The sequence below is a fragment of the Aegilops tauschii genome, unplaced genomic scaffold, assembly GCF_002575655.3.
Source record: "Aegilops tauschii subsp. strangulata cultivar AL8/78 unplaced genomic scaffold, Aet v6.0 ptg001207l_obj, whole genome shotgun sequence".
In the NCBI taxonomy this organism is placed as follows: Eukaryota; Viridiplantae; Streptophyta; class Magnoliopsida; order Poales; family Poaceae; genus Aegilops; species Aegilops tauschii.
Window position 1 is genome coordinate 1 of NW_027333409.1, and position 17500 is coordinate 17500.

The window sequence follows — 17500 nt, forward strand, 5'->3', positions numbered from 1 at the left end:
ATCAAATCGATCAGGCACTTGCCATCTATCTTCATTGTTCAACTCTTTGATGAAAAGATGAAAAAACCAAAAAAAAGCTCTGCCCTTCCATCTCTTGGATAGATAGAGAGGGAGGGCAGAGGCCTTTGGTGTCCCTTTCAGTCAAGAATTGGGGCTTCACAATTACTAGCCAATATTTATCTCATGCCTTTCCTCGTTCATGGTTCGATATTCTGGTGTCCTAGGCGTAGAGGAACCACACCAATCCATCCCGAATTTGGTGGTTAAACTCTACTGCGGTGACGATACTGTAGGGGAGGTCCTGCGGCAAAATAGCTCGATGCCAGAATGATAAAAAGCTTAACACCTCTTATTTGACTTTTTCACTATTTTGAAATAAGAAAAAGATCCAAATCTAAAATGCAAAGGTCGTCTTATTCAAAACCTCAATCATCACATCCCCTCTCTCCCACTTCACACCTCGGAACGCACTGTTCTTATAGAGAGAAAGGCGCTTTCCCATCTTCTTAACCTGAAATGAAGGGGTACCCCCGGGAAGAGATCCAGTGGAGACAGCTGGGCCTGTAGCTCAGAGGATTAGAGCACGTGGCTACGAACCACGGTGTCGGGGGTTCGAATCCCTCCTCGCCCACAGCCTTCCAAAGGGGGAAGGGCCTTTACTTTCCCCCTGAGGGTAGGAAAATCATGATCGGGATAGCGGACGTAAAGCTATTGAACTTAGGTATGCTCTTTCCTTTTGTCGAAGTGGAATCGTAGAACAGAATGTGATACGATGAGATAGAATGCAATAGAAATAGAAACAAGGATAGCGAACGGGTTACCTACTCCTAAGGGTCAAAGCAAGCCCTTTAATTCAATTCTTTATTCTTACATTAAAATTCTTACATTAAAGAATGAATAAAATCTCCCCAAGTAGGATTCGAACCTACGACCAGTCAGTTAACAGCCGACCGCTCTACCACTGAGCTACTGAGGAACAAGGGGGGATTCGACCTCCTAGAGTTCAACTCCCGCTCTCAACCCATGAACAATATGAGTCCGAAGCTTCTTTCGTAACTCCCATAATTTCTTCGTAGTGGCTCCGTTCCATGCCTCATTTCATAGGGAAGCCCAAAGTGGCTCTATTTCATTCTATTTCACTTCCTAGCACTTCCTATCATTTAATATCCATCCCTTTGGTCTTATTGACATAAGAGATGTCATTTATAGTCTATCTCTTTCTATATATGGAAAGTCAAGAAATTCTCATCGAAACATCGAGAAATTGTGCATATAGAAAACTCTAAAGAAAGAAAAAAAGGAGACCCATGCCATGATTTTCAAATCTTTTCTATTTAGTAGTCTAAGTTTCTCGATGAGGATAATTAATTCGGTCGTTGTGGTCGGACTCTATTATGGATTTCTGACTACATTCTCCATAGGTCCCTCTTAGATCTTCTTTCTCCAATCTTGGATTAGGGAAGAAGGAGATATTCGCGACTACTGGCGATTTCATTATGGGGCAGCTCATGATCTTCATATCGATCTATTATCCACCTCTGTATCTATTCTTTCTTAGCTAAACAGGTGGAAGATCTATCCAATTTGGTTATATTATATCATGGACTCGAAAAACGGATCTGAATTTGACTGAAATGCACGATCTTCACAGGTATCACTTTTCACGATACCTAAAAGGTGGAATAGCGATTTTCGAACCATTTCCTATAAGAGAATGGTTTCCATTACTTTGAGAAATGGATTCTTATATCAAACTATAGCTATTGCATTAAAGAAGAAAAGAAACTAATAGAAGTCGAAGACGCGGAATGATAGTGAATAGAGAGAAAGATTCTTCTGATTTTCTTGTTTCTATCTACTAGACGCCGTAGAGAATTGAGAATTTTCATGTCTTTCAATTCTCGTACTCGTAATTGGAAAGTTATGGAAGGAGACCCATCATTTTGCAATGAAAACAACATATAAAACTCTGGACAATTTCGAAATCAGGCCAAGCGTCTTAATACATATGCAAAAAAATGCATTATTGGCCCACCATTGATTAGAAGATTTAGCTTGTATGAATCGCTATTGGTTTGATACGAATAATGACAATCGTTTCAGTATGTTAAGGATACAGATGTATCCACAATTCATTTAGAGTTACTTAATAGTCTATTTCTTATACCATATCTCTATCCCGTGAAATTCTCGAGCCAAAAGATGGATGCATATGCTGTGTTTCATTTTGCTAAATGATATCAATTAAATGGTGTATCAATTCCATAAATTGCATATAGCAATAAATAAATCAGCAAAATTCTTTCTAATATTTTAGATAGAAGAAATGTTTCTTCTATCTAAAATATTAGAAAGAATGTACCCTTCTATCCAAATCCAATTTGCATCGATAAAATAAATCCAAATTCCAGTAGTAGATGAATAATTGCAAATTTGTGTGTGTACGAGATTAGAATAACTTCAAAATAACTGACATAATTTTGTATTTTTCCTGATCAGAAAAATACATGAAAAAGAAAGGAGGTAGAAAAATTTTTGGATTTATGGTTAAAGAAGAAAAAGAAGAAAACAGGGGTTCTGTTGAATTTCAAGTATTCAGTTTCACCAATAAGATACGGAGACTTGCTTCACATTTGGAATTACACAAAAAAGATTTTTCATCGGAAAGAGGTCTACGAAGACTTTTGGGAAAACGTCGACGTTTGCTGGCTTATTTGGCAAAGAAAAATAGAGTACGTTATAAGAAATTAATCGGTCAGTTGAATATTCGGGAGCAGTAATTTAATCGTTCAAATTTTTTTCTTGTTTTATTATTTTTTTAGTAGTCTTATAGTAGTCTTAGATTTTTCATTTTGATGAGCCTCGCTTTGAGGAATTCATGGAATAATCCATTTTCATGGAATAATGAATTAAGGAAGAAAGGATATGAGTCTACCGCTTACAAGAAAAGATCTCATGATAGTCAATATGGGCCCTCAACACCCATCAATGCATGGTGTTCTTCGACTGATCGTTACTCTCGATGGTGAGGATGTTATTGATTGTGAACCCATATTAGGCTATTTACACAGAGGAATGGAAAAAATCGCGGAAAACCGAACTATTATACAATACTTACCTTATGTAACAAGGTGGGATTATTTAGCTACTATGTTTACAGAAGCAATAACAGTAAATGCACCAGAATTCTTGGAGAATATTCAAATACCACAAAGAGCCAGCTATATTAGGGTAATTATGTTAGAATTAAGCCGGATAGCTTCTCACTTGCTATGGCTTGGACCTTTTATGGCGGATCTCGGCGCACAGACTCCTTTTTTCTATATTTTTAGAGAGAGAGAATTAATATATGATCTATTTGAAGCTGCTACAGGTATGCGAATGATGCACAATTACTTTCGCATCGGAGGAGTAGCCGCCGATCTACCTTATGGATGGATCGATAAATGTTTAGATTTCTGTGATTATTTTTTACGCGGAGTTGTTGAATATCAACAACTTATTACACAGAATCCAATTTTTTTAGAGCGAGTTGAAGGAGTAGGTTTTATTAGCGGAGAAGAAGCAGTAAATTGGGGCTTATCGGGACCGATGTTACGAGCTTCTGGAATACAATGGGATCTTCGTAAAGTAGATCCTTATGAGTCTTACAACCAATTTGATTGGAAAGTCCAATGGCAAAAAGAAGGGGATTCGTTAGCTCGCTATTTAGTACGAATTGGTGAAATGAGGGAATCCATCAAAATAATTCAACAAGCTGTAGAAAAAATTCCTGGAGGACCTTATGAGAATTTAGAAGTCCGGACGCTTTAAGAAAGAAAAGAATTCTGAATGGAATGATTTTGAGTATAAATTTCTTGGTAAAAAACCTTCGCCCAATTTTGAATTGTCAAGACAAGAGCTTTATGTAAGAGTAGAAGCCCCAAAAGGTGAATTAGGGATTTATCTAGTAGGAGATGATAGCCTTTTCCCCTGGAGATGGAAAATCCGTCCACCCGGGTTTATTAATTTGCAAATTCTTCCTCAGCTAGTTAAAAAAATGAAATTGGCTGATATCATGACGATATTAGGTAGTATAGATATCATTATGGGGGAAGTTGATCGTTGAAATGATAATAGATAGGGTAGAGGTAGAAACTATCAATTCTTTTTCGAAATTGGAATTATTAAAAGAAGTCTATGGACTGATATCGATTCTACCCATTTTGACCCTCCTTTTGGGAATAACAATAGAGGTACTCGTAATTGTGTGGTTAGAAAGAGAAATATCTGCGTCGATACAACAACGTATTGGTCCTGAATATGCTGGCCCCCTGGGCCTGCTTCAAGCTATAGCAGATGGGACTAAGCTACTTTTAAAAGAAGATATTCTGCCATCCCGAGGAGATATTTCTTTATTTAGCATTGGACCCTCTATAGCAGTCATATCAGTTTTATTAAGTTTTTTAGTTATCCCTTTGGGATATCATTTTGTTTTAGCCGATCTTAGTATTGGTGTTTTTTTATGGATTGCCATTTCAAGTATAGCTCCTATTGGTCTTCTTATGGCAGGATATAGCTCAAATAATAAATATTCTTTTTCAGGCGGTCTACGAGCTGCTGCTCAATCCATTAGTTATGAAATACCATTAACTTTTTGTGTGCTAGCAATATCTCTACGTGTGATTCGTTAAAATAGATCTTTTTCCTATAAAATCCATTAACTATTTATATTCCTTTTCTTATTTAGTATTTGGGTTGGTAAGTTAAACTAGATAGCTATATGAGTGAAACAAAACAGCTTAAAAATTTGTAGTAAAAAGAAAAAATCTCATTTCCTACGTACAAGAAAAAAGTGGAAGTAAACATAAGCAGTGTAAACTCTTTATCCCAAGGTTGATATTTTTAATTAGTCATCATATCTTGAAGCGGCCAAGAATAAAGGATTCACGATATGGAATTCCATTACTAGAATACTCCTAGTTATTACTATAACTTAATAATCCATAAGAAGAATCCACCAAAAGTTAGTGAAGGGTTAGGAACACTAAAGTACATAAAGGATTAGTAATGGAAAATCTAAAACATTAGAGATTTTTGCCCATAAAAGGAATCATAATAAGGACTTGCAATTTGTAGAAATTATCAAGTAGTACTTTCTTCGGATTCCGATCCAGAGTATGTTCCATTCACTTGTTAAGGAAATGGCTATCAAGAACGAATTAACCCTTATCCATTTTTTCTTTTTGAATACCCCCTCCCTGGGGAAAGAAGAATAGTAAAAAAGATATGGAGTGCACTAGAAAAAATTTTCATTATTTCCTTCCTCTATCCATATTCATGCAGAATTGCTCATGAACTAATACCCAACTCTTTCCATTTATTAATTGAATTCCTATAACAAGTAACAAGTGTTTTATTCCAAGATTAAGTTATTACTGAACAAAGAAAAATTTTCATTATATTATAAGGATGAGATCAATTCGGAAGCGCTTTTTCTTATTCTAGCAGACGGAATTCCTTTGGTCTAATTTAGGACTTTCAAATCTATTTATTTTATTTTATCTAATTCTATCTACGCCCCAGGGGCTAGGAACAAAACAGTCCTTTCTTTTTTCTGATCATAGAGAAGCCGTATGAAGCTAAGGTTTCATGTACGGTTTTGAAATAGCGGTGGGAACTGTGATGTTATCATCGACTATGATTATCTAACAGTTCAAGTACAGTTGATATAGTTGAAGCACAGTCAAAATACGGTTTTTTTGGATGGAATATTTGGCGTCAGCCTATAGGTTTTCTGGTTTTTTTAATTTCTTCTTTGGCAGAATGTGAAAGATTACCCTTTGATTTACCAGAAGCGGAGGAAGAATTAGTAGCAGGTTACCAAACTGAATATTCCGGTATCAAATATGGTTTATTTTATCTTGTTTCTTACCTAAATTTATTAGTTTCTTCTTTATTTGTAACAGTTCTCTACTTGGGCGGGTGGAATTTCTCTATTCCCTATATATCCTTTTTTGATTTTTTCCAAATGAATAAAGCAGTTGGAATTTTGGAAATGACAATGGGTATATTTATTACATTAACTAAAGCTTATTTATTTCTCTTCATTTCTATCACAATAAGATGGACTTTACCGAGGATGAGAATGGATCAGTTATTAAATCTTGGATGGAAATTTCTTTTACCTATTTCCCTGGGCAATCTCTTATTAACAACCTCTTCTCAACTTGTTTCACTATAAATAAGATAATACAATAATAGTAAGAATATTTTCAACACAAAAGCTCTCTCAAACAAGAGAAAGAAACATATCTTTTTCATAGATATTTAGAATGAATATGTTCCCTATGGTAACTGGGTTCATGAGTTATGGTCAACAAACAATACGTGCTACAAGGTACATAGGTCAAAGTTTCATAACTACCTATCCCACACAAATCGTTTACCTATAACGATTCACTACCCTTATGAAAAATCAATTACACCAGAGCGTTTCCGAGGGCGAATCCACTTTGAATTTGATAAATGTATTGCTTGTGAAGTATGTGTTCGCGTATGTCCGATAGATTTACCCGTTGTGGATTGGAGATTTGAAAAGGATATTAAAAGAAAACAATTGCTTAATTATAGTATTGATTTCGGAGTTTGTATATTTTGTGGCAATTGTGTTGAGTACTGTCCAACAAGCTGTTTATCAATGACTGAAGAATATGAACTTTCTACCTATGATCGTCATGAATTGAATTACAATCAAATTGCTTTAAGTCGGTTACCAATCTCCATAATGGGAGATTACACAATTCAAACAATTAGGAATTCGTCTGAAAGTAAAATAAACAAAGAAAAATCTTCGAATTCAAGAACGATTACTGATTACTAAACTTTGATTTTGTCTTTTTGTTATAAAAATCTAATAATTCTTTATTAAACTTTAAAATTAAACTATAAAGAAAAACTACTGCTTATTGAAATTATTTCTTATTTTAAATCAGACTAGATTTTCGTGATATAATATAATTTATAACTATACAGTTTATACACAAAAAAATACCCAAATCCTTTTTTCCTTCCTTGAATCCTTTAGTTTTAGTCAGTTCATGAAAAATTTTATACTATTAATTTCTTTTTATCCATAATGGATTTACCTGGACCAATACATGAGATTCTTATGCTATTTGGGGGATTTGTTCTTCTACTAGGGGGTCTAGGAGTAGTATTACTTACCAACCCCATTTATTCTGCCTTTTCGCTGGGATTAGTTCTTGTTTGTATATCCTTATTCTATTTTTTATTAAATTCCTACTTTGTAGCTGTCGCACACTTCTTATTTATGTGGGAGCCATAAATGTCTTGATCATATTCGCTGTAATGTTCGTAAATGGCTCAGAATGGTCTAAAGATAAGAATTATTGGACTATTGGAGATGGGTTCACTTCACTCGTTTGTATAACTATTGTTTTTTCGCTAATGACTACTATCCCAGATACGTCGTGGTATGGAATTCTTTGGACTACAAGATCAAACCAAATAGTAGAACAGGGTCTCATAAATAATGTTCAACAAATTGGAATTCATTTAGCAACCGATTTTTTATCTTCCGTTTGAACTCATTTCCATAATTCTTCTAGTTTCTTTAATAGGTGCAATTACTATGGCTCGGCAATAAGAAAACTTAGAAAAAGTACAAATTATAAGAATTGCAAATCTAAAATAAATAACTAAAGAATCACAATTTTGATTTAGTAAAATCCATCTACTGCCAACAAATACCTCCTTTATTTTCTCTTTTGTTGTGTAATTGTTCTATTGTAATTAATTGAATCGGTTCAATTCTTGCCCTCATATTGAAATGAATCGAGATTGATAAGGAGTTAGTTAATGATGTTTGAGCATGTACTTTTTTGAGTGTCTATTTATTTTCGATTGGTATCTATGGATTGATCACAAGCCGAAACATGGTTAGAGCTCTAATATGTCTTGAACTTATACTGAATTCAATTAATCTAAATCTCGTAACATTTTCTGATCTATTTGATAGTCGCCAATTAAAAGGAGATATTTTCGCAATTTTTGTTATAGCCCTTGCGGCTGCTGAAGCCGCTATTGGACTATCCATTCTTTCTTCCATCCATCGTAATAGGAAATCCACTCGTATCAATCAATCTAATTTATTGAATAATTAGAATTTTGAATAATTAGACATAGAATCCTCTAAACAAAGGCGCACATATTAAAATAAATAGAAATCAATACTATTTTCTTAGTATTATTTGAGAATATCCATTTTTTTTAGTAGATTATTGCTTTTTTTAGTAGATTATTGCATAGTATTCTTTTTCACTTAAATGAATTTTTGTATTTGTAATTCATTGATATTGCAATTTGAATATTGCAATAATTTATATTGAAAAGACGATAGCCAATTTATTGGCTAATTCGAATTCGTCTGTACAATTCGTAAAATTCTTTCTTATTTCTTATTGTTGAAATCCAAAATTAAAGTCTCTTGGCTCTCTTCACGCTTTCTCACAAACAGATTAAAAAATAGATTTTTATTTTTGAAGTTTGGATAAACCATTGCTTCGTCTGGTGTCTACAATACATATGACTCATTATAGTACTAATTTCATTTTTACCAGATCGAAAAATTTTATGTTGAAAAGAAAAATTTATAGATCCAATGTCACATTCCGTAAAAATTTACGATACATGTATAGGATGCACTCAATGTGTACGAGCTTGTCCAACAGATGTATTAGAAATGATACCCTGGGATGGATGTAAAGCCAAGCAAATTGCTTCGCGCCGAGAACCGAAGATTGTGTGGGTTGTAAGAGATGTGAATCTGCCTGCCCGACAGATTTTTTAAGTGTCCGCGTTTTATTTAGGGCCTGAAACAACACGTAGCATGGCTCTATCTTATTGATACGTTACAAAAAACTTCACTCGAATCGTCTGATTCCTCTTTACCGAAGAAGCCTGTGCTCGAAATAATCGAGCACGGGCTTTTCTGGTCAAAACGTATCTTGTCTTTATCACTTTATCATGAGTTATTTTCCTTGGTTAACAATACTTGTTGTTTTGCCGATATTTGCAGGTTCATTAATTTTCTTTTTACCTCATAAGGGAAACAAAGTCGTTAGGTGGTATACTATATCTATTTGTTTATTAGAATTCCTTCTAATGACTTATGCGTTCTGTTATCATTTCCAACTGGAGGATCCCTAATCCAATTAAAGGAGGGATTATAAATGGATAGATGTCTTCGATTTCCACTGGAGATTGGGAATCGATGGACTTTCATTAGGATCTATTTTATTGACAGGATTTATCACTACTTTAGCTACTTTAGCAGCTTGGCCAATTACACGGAATTCGCGATTATTCTATTTCCTGATGCTCGCAATGTATAGTGGTCAAATAGGATTATTTTCTTCGCGAGACCTTTTACTTTTTTTTATCATGTGGGAGTTAGAATTTAATTCCTGTTTACTTACTTTTATCCATGTGGGGGGGGAAGAGGCGTCTATATTCAGCTACAAAGTTTATTTTGTATACTGCAGGCGGTTCCATTTTTTTTCTTAATCGGAGTTCTGGTATGGGCTTATATGGTTCCAACGAACCAGGATTAGATTTGGAAAGATTAATTAATCAATCATACCCTGCAACCTTGGAAATACTTTTATATTTTGGCTTCCTTATTGCTTATGCTGTCAAATTGCCGATTATACCCCTACATACGTGGTTACCAGATACCCATGGGGAAGCACATTATAGTACATGTATGCTTTTAGCGGGAATATTATTAAAGATGGGAGCATATGGATTGATTCGGATCAACATGGAATTGTTACCTCATGCTCATTATCTATTTTCGCCCTGGTTAGTAATAATAGGAGCGATCCAAATAATCTATGCAGCTTCAACTTCTCTTGGTCAACGAAATTTCAAAAAAAGAATAGCTTATTCCTCTGTATCTCACATGGGTTTTCATAATTATAGGAATTGGTTCCATAACCAACATTGGACTCAATGGAGCTATTTTACAAATATTATCCCATGGATTTATTGGTGCTACACTTTTTTTCTTGGCAGGAACCGCTTCTGATAGAATGCGTCTTGTTTATCTCGAAGAACTGGGGGGAATATCCATCCCAATGCCTAAAATTTTTACCATGTTTAGTAGCTTTTCAATGGCTTCTCTTGCCTTACCAGGAATGAGTGGTTTTGTCGCAGAATTAGTAGTATTTTTTGGACTAATTACTAGTCCAAAATTTCTGTTAATGCCAAAAACACTAATTACTTTTGTAATGGCAATTGGAATGATATTAACTCCTATTTATTTATTATCTATGTTACGCCAGATGTTCTATGGATACAAGCTATTTAATGTTCCAAACGCAAATTTGTGGATTCTGGACCTCGAGAACTCTTATTTTAATCTGTATCTTTTTACCAGTAATAGGAATTGGTATTTATCCAGATTTTGTTCTCTCCCTATCCGTTGACAGGGTAGAGGCTCTCTTATCCAATTATTATCCTAAATAGGTTTGCTTTTTTTTACTCGTCTGCTCTATTATGCAGAAATAAGTAAAAAAGTATAATTAGATCTATCTCGAATTTTTGAGAACCCTTTGAGAAGGCGTTCAAGGGGTTCTCAAATAAAACATAAAAGTAAAAAACCTTCATTTCATGAAGGTTTTATTTTATGTAATCATTTAGGTGTTAATGTAAACGAACCATAACTATGTAAGCCTATTCCTAATAGATTTATACCAAAATAACAAATCCAAATTATAAGAAATCCTATCGAAGCTATAAGTGCAGAATTCGTACCCTTCCAATTTGTAAGTTGTTCTACTATGTAAATAAATTGCGAATATGGTCCAAGTAATAAATGCCCAAGTTTCCTTAGGATCCCAATTCCAATAGGATCCCCAGGCCTCATTAGCCCATACTGCTCCACAAAGAATACCTACGGTTTAAAAGGGTAAATCCTAGGCTAATGACACGATAACTCCAAGAATCCAAACGCTCCGTTAATTGATATTTGTAATAATTTGGAAATGAAGGGACGAGGTTCTTTTTAAAGCACTTCTTTTTGCATAAAAATATTTAATATCACTAAAGAAAAATGTTTTATTTAAAACATTTTTTTTCTTTTTAGAAAAGAAATGGAAATTATTTCGAAATCTAATGATTAGAATAGCGGCAGATAATAAGGATCCGCACAAAAGAGTTGCATAGCTTAATAACATCATACTGACATGCATCATTAACCACTGAGATTGTAGAGCAGGTACTAGTATCGTGGATTGATGCATTTCAGTTAAAAGACCCGATGTGGCAAAGCCTTGCGTTAAAATAGTACTTGGCGTAGTTATTGTGCTTAAATCATTTTTAGAGTTCTGTATTTTAGGAATGGTATGAAGAATATACAGGGCCCATGAAAGGAAGATCAATGACTCATATAAATTACTTAATGGAAAATGTCCCGAGGAAGCCCAACAGAGAAACTAAGAATCCTGTTATAGAGAAAAAAGTAACTATCATTCCTTTTTCTGACGAATCACGTAATCCTCCAAGTTCACGAACTAATAAGGTTATAAAATGAATCGTAATCACAATTGAAATCGTTGAGAAAGAGATATGAGTTAGTATATGTTCTAAAGTTGCAAATAGCATAAGGGGAAGGTCCCATTACAAAATTGTAAATTTCGAATTGATTTCTAATCTATTGTATTCTTTTTCAAGAATGCCGCCACTCGGATTCGAACCGAGATGCTTGAGCACTGCTTCCTAAGAGCAGCGTGTCTACCAATTTCACCATGGCGGCTAACTTCAAATAATAGGTAACTTAAAAGAATAATAGCTATTATCTTGGGAATCGTCGATATTGGGAAAGTCCATAAAATTTAGGAACATTAGAGTTTTCATTAAAATAGACTTCGTTTGGTAGTATCGTTTCCATTTTTTTTTTACAATAAACTCTTGCTTTGCCCAATAGAAACACAAACACTGCTTGAAAGAGTTGGAATTTCTTTTTTCTAACTTGCAATTGTAGAACTAATTTTTTCTAATTAATTTCTCGTTTACATTTTGAAAATTCTTTCAATACAATGAAAAAAATCCAAAAGGGTTTCTATTTAATGATGAAATTAAAATGGATAAATGGAAAAGGCTTTTTGGATTTTTTAAAAATTTCTAGAATGAAAGTCTTTATGCTCTTATTAATAAGATTTACTAACCTTATGATTTTGGAGAAGATAGGTGGAAGTTGTAAGTCCTATTGTAAGAATACTCCACTTTTCATAATTTTCATAATAGAATATGAGGATTCTATTATGAAAATTATGAAAAGTTCATTGATAGGAAAAGAATACTTAGCACACAGTATACCAAACAAAACTTTTTTTTCTTGTATATATAAGATAAGAGGGGTTTTTTGTTCTAAGAATATTGTACCGAGTAATTCGACACATAAAAGTACATTCAAAGAAGAATCAAAATTATTAAATAATTGGAATTCTTTTTTGATAAGTCAATTCATATTATTCCAAAATCTTATTATTTGTTTGTTGCCCAGAAAAACCCTTTGGTTTTGGATGCTCATTACCGCTCGAAAATGATCTTGATTTTACTAAAGAATAAGATTGTACTATGGAAAAATAAGTCTTTTTCTTCCAAATATTTTTACGAATACGCTTTTTTGACATTGAAGTACGTTTTTTTGGAACTGCCATTCAAAAAGGAAATTACTTTTTTCTAGTTGTATGTGAAAGACATCTATTGCTGCAAATCAATCCTTCTTTCTTCTTTTTATTAGTATTTATACTTAGATACTGAAAGATACTTAAATTTTGAATTATTTTTTACTTCATTTTGTCTAATGCGGATAAGACAACAAGAATTTTTTAACATTTTTTCTTTATATATTTTATACTTGTTTTTTAATAATATAGAATATATAGAAAGGTTTCTCATTTAAATCTATTTATATCTATTTATATATCAAGTATACTCCATATATAGATATATGGTATGGAAGCCTATCCCCCATATAAGATAAGACGGGGGGATAAAAAGAAGGGAAAATGAAAATAGTTAATTAAGTTCAGAATGGTATTCCATAAAGGAAAGGAATTCCAATCAAAACAAAAAATACTGAGTCTCTTAAACAAGACATTCTAAAACTTAGGTAATTTATAGTCATTAGGATTTTAGTTCTATATGAAGTAAGGACTATTCGATAATTTCTTATAAACATAGGTTTTCATTGGAATTCACTCAATCAGTTAATTATGGAACAAGAGAGCTGTTTCATCTTTGTTTTAAAGAAATATAAAAATGAATTATGAATAGAAAGTAAAATGATTCCACTTTTTTTTTTTATTTTTATAAATATCTTTATTTAGTTAATAAAATAACTAGGTAACGAAGTTATTTTATTAACTTTTTTAATTTAACCAACTAAACCCATTCTTAATTTTTAATTATTTCAATGAGATAAATTTTGGAAAAATTAAGAATTTCAGTATTTTTTCTTATTCTTTTTATTTATTCTTTCAGAAAGAGATAAGAATTGGTTTGGTGAATCGGAAACAATTTTATAGAAAAATTGAAGTAAAAATTGAAGTAAAAATTGCAATTTCTTTTCTTATGGAACATACATATCAATATGCATGGGTAATCCCTCTTCTCCCACTTCCAGTTATTATGTCAATGGGATTTGGCCTTATTCTTATTCCTACAGCAACAAAAAATCTTCGTCGCATATGGGCTTTTCCTAGTGTTTTACTCTTAAGTATAGCTATGGTATTCTCAGTTCAACTGTCTATTCAACAAATAAATGGAAGTTCGATCTATCAATATCTATGGTCTTGGACCGTCAATAATGATTTTTCTTTAGAATTTGGATACTTGATTGACCCACTTACTTCTATTATGTTAATGCTAATTACTACTGTAGGAATCCTGGTTCTTATTTATAGTGATGGTTATATGTCTCACGATGAAGGATATTGAGATTTTTTGTTTATATAAGTTTTTTCAATACTTCCATGTTGGGATTGGTTACTAGCTCCAATTTGATACAAATTTATTTTTTTTGGGAACTCGTGGGAATGTGTTCTTATTTATTGATAGGCTTTTGGTTTACACGACCAATCGCAGCGAGTGCTTGTCAAAAAGCTTTTGTAACTAATCGTGTAGGGGATTTTGGTCTATTATTAGGAATTTTAGGTTTTTTTTGGATAACAGGTAGTTTAGAGTTTAGGGATTTGTTCAAAATAGCTAATAACTGGATTCCTAATAATGGAATTAACTCTTTACTTACTACTTTGTGTGCTTTTTTATTATTCCTTGGTGCAGTTGCGAAATCCGCACAATTCCCTCTTCACGTATGGTTACCCGATGCTATGGAAGGGCCCACTCCTATTTCGGCTCTTATACACGCAGCAACTATGGTTGCTGCGGGAATTTTTCTTCTAGCTCGACTTCTTCCTCTTTTCATATCTTTACCTTTGATAATGAGTTTTATTTCTTTAGTAGGTACAATAACACTATTCTTAGGAGCTACTTTAGCTCTTGCTCAGAGAGATATTAAAAGAAGCTTAGCCTATTCTACAATGTCTCAATTGGGTTATATGATGTTAGCTCTAGGTATAGGTTCTTATCAAGCTGCTTTATTCCATTTGATCACTCATGCTTATTCAAAAGCTTTATTGTTCTTGGGATCCGGATCCGTTATTCATTCAATGGAACCTCTTGTTGGATATTCACCAGATAAAAGTCAAAATATGGTTCTTATGGGCGGTTTAAGAAAATACATTCCAATCACAAGAACTACTTTTTTATGGGGTACACTTTCTCTTTGTGGTATTCCACCTCTTGCTTGTTTCTGGTCCAAAGATGAAATCCTTAGTAATAGTTGGTTGTATTCGCCCTTTTTTGGAATAATAGCCTCCTTTACTGCAGGATTAACTGCCTTTTATATGTTTCGGATATATTTACTTACATTTGATGGGTATTTGCGTGTTCATTTTCAAAATTACAGTAGCACTAAAGAGAGTTCCTTGTATTCAATATCCTTATGGGGAAAAAGGATACCCAAAGGAGTGAATAGGGATTTCGTTTTATCAACAACGAAGAGTGGAGTTTCTTTTTTTTCACAAAATATACAAAAATTCAAGGTAATACAAGAAATAGGATAGGATCCTTTACTACGTCTTTTGGGGCTAAAAACACTTTTGCCTATCCGCATGAAACGGGAAATACTATGTTATTTCCTCTTCTTATATTACTACTTTTCACTTTGTTCATTGGATTCATAGGAATCTCTTTTGATAATGGAGGAATTGGTAATGGAATAGCAGAGTTAACCATATTATCAAAGTGGTTAACTCCCTCAATAAACTTTACCCAGGAAAGTTCTAATTCTTTTGTAAATTCATATGAATTTATTACTAATGCAATTTCTTCTGTAAGTCTAGCTATCTTTGGTTTATTCATAGCATATATCTTCTATGGATCCGCTTATTCTTTTTTTCAGAATTTGGATTTAATAAACTCTTTTTACAAAGGAAATCCTAAAAAAGAATTTTTAGATCAAGTAAAAAAAAATATATACAGTTGGTCATATAATCGTGGTTATATAGATATTTTCTATACTAGGGTCTTTACCCTCGGTATAAGAGGGTTAACCGAACTCACGGAGTTTTTTGATAAGGGTGTTATTGATGGAATTACCAATGGAGTGGGTCTTGCTAGTTTTTGTATAGGAGAGGAAATTAAATATGTAGGGGGAGGTCGAATCTCGTCTTATTTATTCTTTTTTTTATGTTATGTATCTGTGTTTTTATTCTTTTTTCTTTCTTAAGTTAAGGAATTTACAACTCCCTTTCTACAATCTCTCTATATCCTTGTTACATAAGGTAAGTATTGTATAATAGTTCGGTTTTCCGCGATTTTTTCCATTCCTCTGTGTAAATAGCCTAATATGGGTTCACAATCAATAACATCCTCACCATCGAGAGTAACGATCAGTCGAAGAACACCATGCATTGATGGGTGTTGAGGGCCCATATTGACTATCATGAGATCTTTTCTTGTAAGCGGTAGACTCATATCCTTTCTTCCTTAATTCATTATTCCATGAAAATGGATTATTCCATGAATTCCTCAAAGCGAGGCTCATCAAAATGAAAAATCTAAGACTACTATAAGACTACTAAAAAAATAATAAAACAAGAAAAAAATTTGAACGATTAAATTACTGCTCCCGAATATTCAACTGACCGATTAATTTCTTATAACGTACTCTATTTTTCTTTGCCAAATAAGCCAGCAAACGTCGACGTTTTCCCAAAAGTCTTCGTAGACCTCTTTCCGATGAAAAAATCTTTTTTGTGTAATTCCAAATGTGAAGCAAGTCTCCGTATCTTATTGGTGAAACTGAATACTTGAAATTCAACAGAACCCCTGTTTTCTTCTTTTTCTTCTTTAACCATAAATCCAAAAATTTTTCTACCTCCTTTCTTTTTCATGTATTTTTCTGATCAGGAAAAATACAAAATTATGTCAGTTATTTTGAAGTTATTCTAATCTCGTACACACACAAATTTGCAATTATTCATCTACTACTGGAATTTGGATTTATTTTATCGATGCAAATTGGATTTGGATAGAAGGGTACATTCTTTCTAATATTTTAGATAGAAGAAACATTTCTTCTATCTAAAATATTAGAAAGAATTTTGCTGATTTATTTATTGCTATATGCAATTTATGGAATTGATACACCATTTAATTGATATCATTTAGCAAAATGAAACACAGCATATGCATCCATCTTTTGGCTCGAGAATTTCACGGGATAGAGATATGGTATAAGAAATAGACTATTAAGTAACTCTAAATGAATTGTGGATACATCTGTATCCTTAACATACTGAAACGATTGTCATTATTCGTATCAAACCAATAGCGATTCATACAAGCTAAATCTTCTAATCAATGGTGGGCCAATAATGCATTTTTTTGCATATGTATTAAGACGCTTGGCCTGATTTCGAAATTGTCCAGAGTTTTATATGTTGTTTTCATTGCAAAATGATGGGTCTCCTTCCATAACTTTCCAATTACGAGTACGAGAATTGAAAGACATGAAAATTCTCAATTCTCTACGGCGTCTAGTAGATAGAAACAAGAAAATCAGAAGAATCTTTCTCTCTATTCACTATCATTCCGCGTCTTCGACTTCTATTAGTTTCTTTTCTTCTTTAATGCAATAGCTATAGTTTGATATAAGAATCCATTTCTCAAAGTAATGGAAACCATTCTCTTATAGGAAATGGTTCGAAAATCGCTATTCCACCTTTTAGGTATCGTGAAAAGTGATACCTGTGAAGATCGTGCATTTCAGTCAAATTCAGATCCGTTTTTCGAGTCCATGATATAATATAACCAAATTGGATAGATCTTCCACCTGTTTAGCTAAGAAAGAATAGATACAGAGGTG

The 17500-nt window shown here is 33.2% G+C and overlaps 3 non-coding genes across 3 annotated transcripts; 1 reads left to right on the plus strand and 2 right to left on the minus strand.

Moving 5' to 3' along the window:
- The first annotated feature begins 557 nt into the window (after positions 1-557).
- TRNAR-ACG (transfer RNA arginine (anticodon ACG)) lies at positions 558-631 on the plus strand. The gene has a single exon. It is a non-coding gene; the product is annotated as a tRNA-Arg (tRNA).
- Positions 632-904: 273 nt separating this feature from the next.
- TRNAN-GUU (transfer RNA asparagine (anticodon GUU)) lies at positions 905-976 on the minus strand. Its single transcript has one exon. It is a non-coding gene; the product is annotated as a tRNA-Asn (tRNA).
- Positions 977-11738: 10762 nt separating this feature from the next.
- Positions 11739-11818, minus strand: TRNAL-UAG (transfer RNA leucine (anticodon UAG)). The gene has a single exon. It is a non-coding gene; the product is annotated as a tRNA-Leu (tRNA).
- Between the last annotated feature and the right edge of the window lie 5682 nt (positions 11819-17500).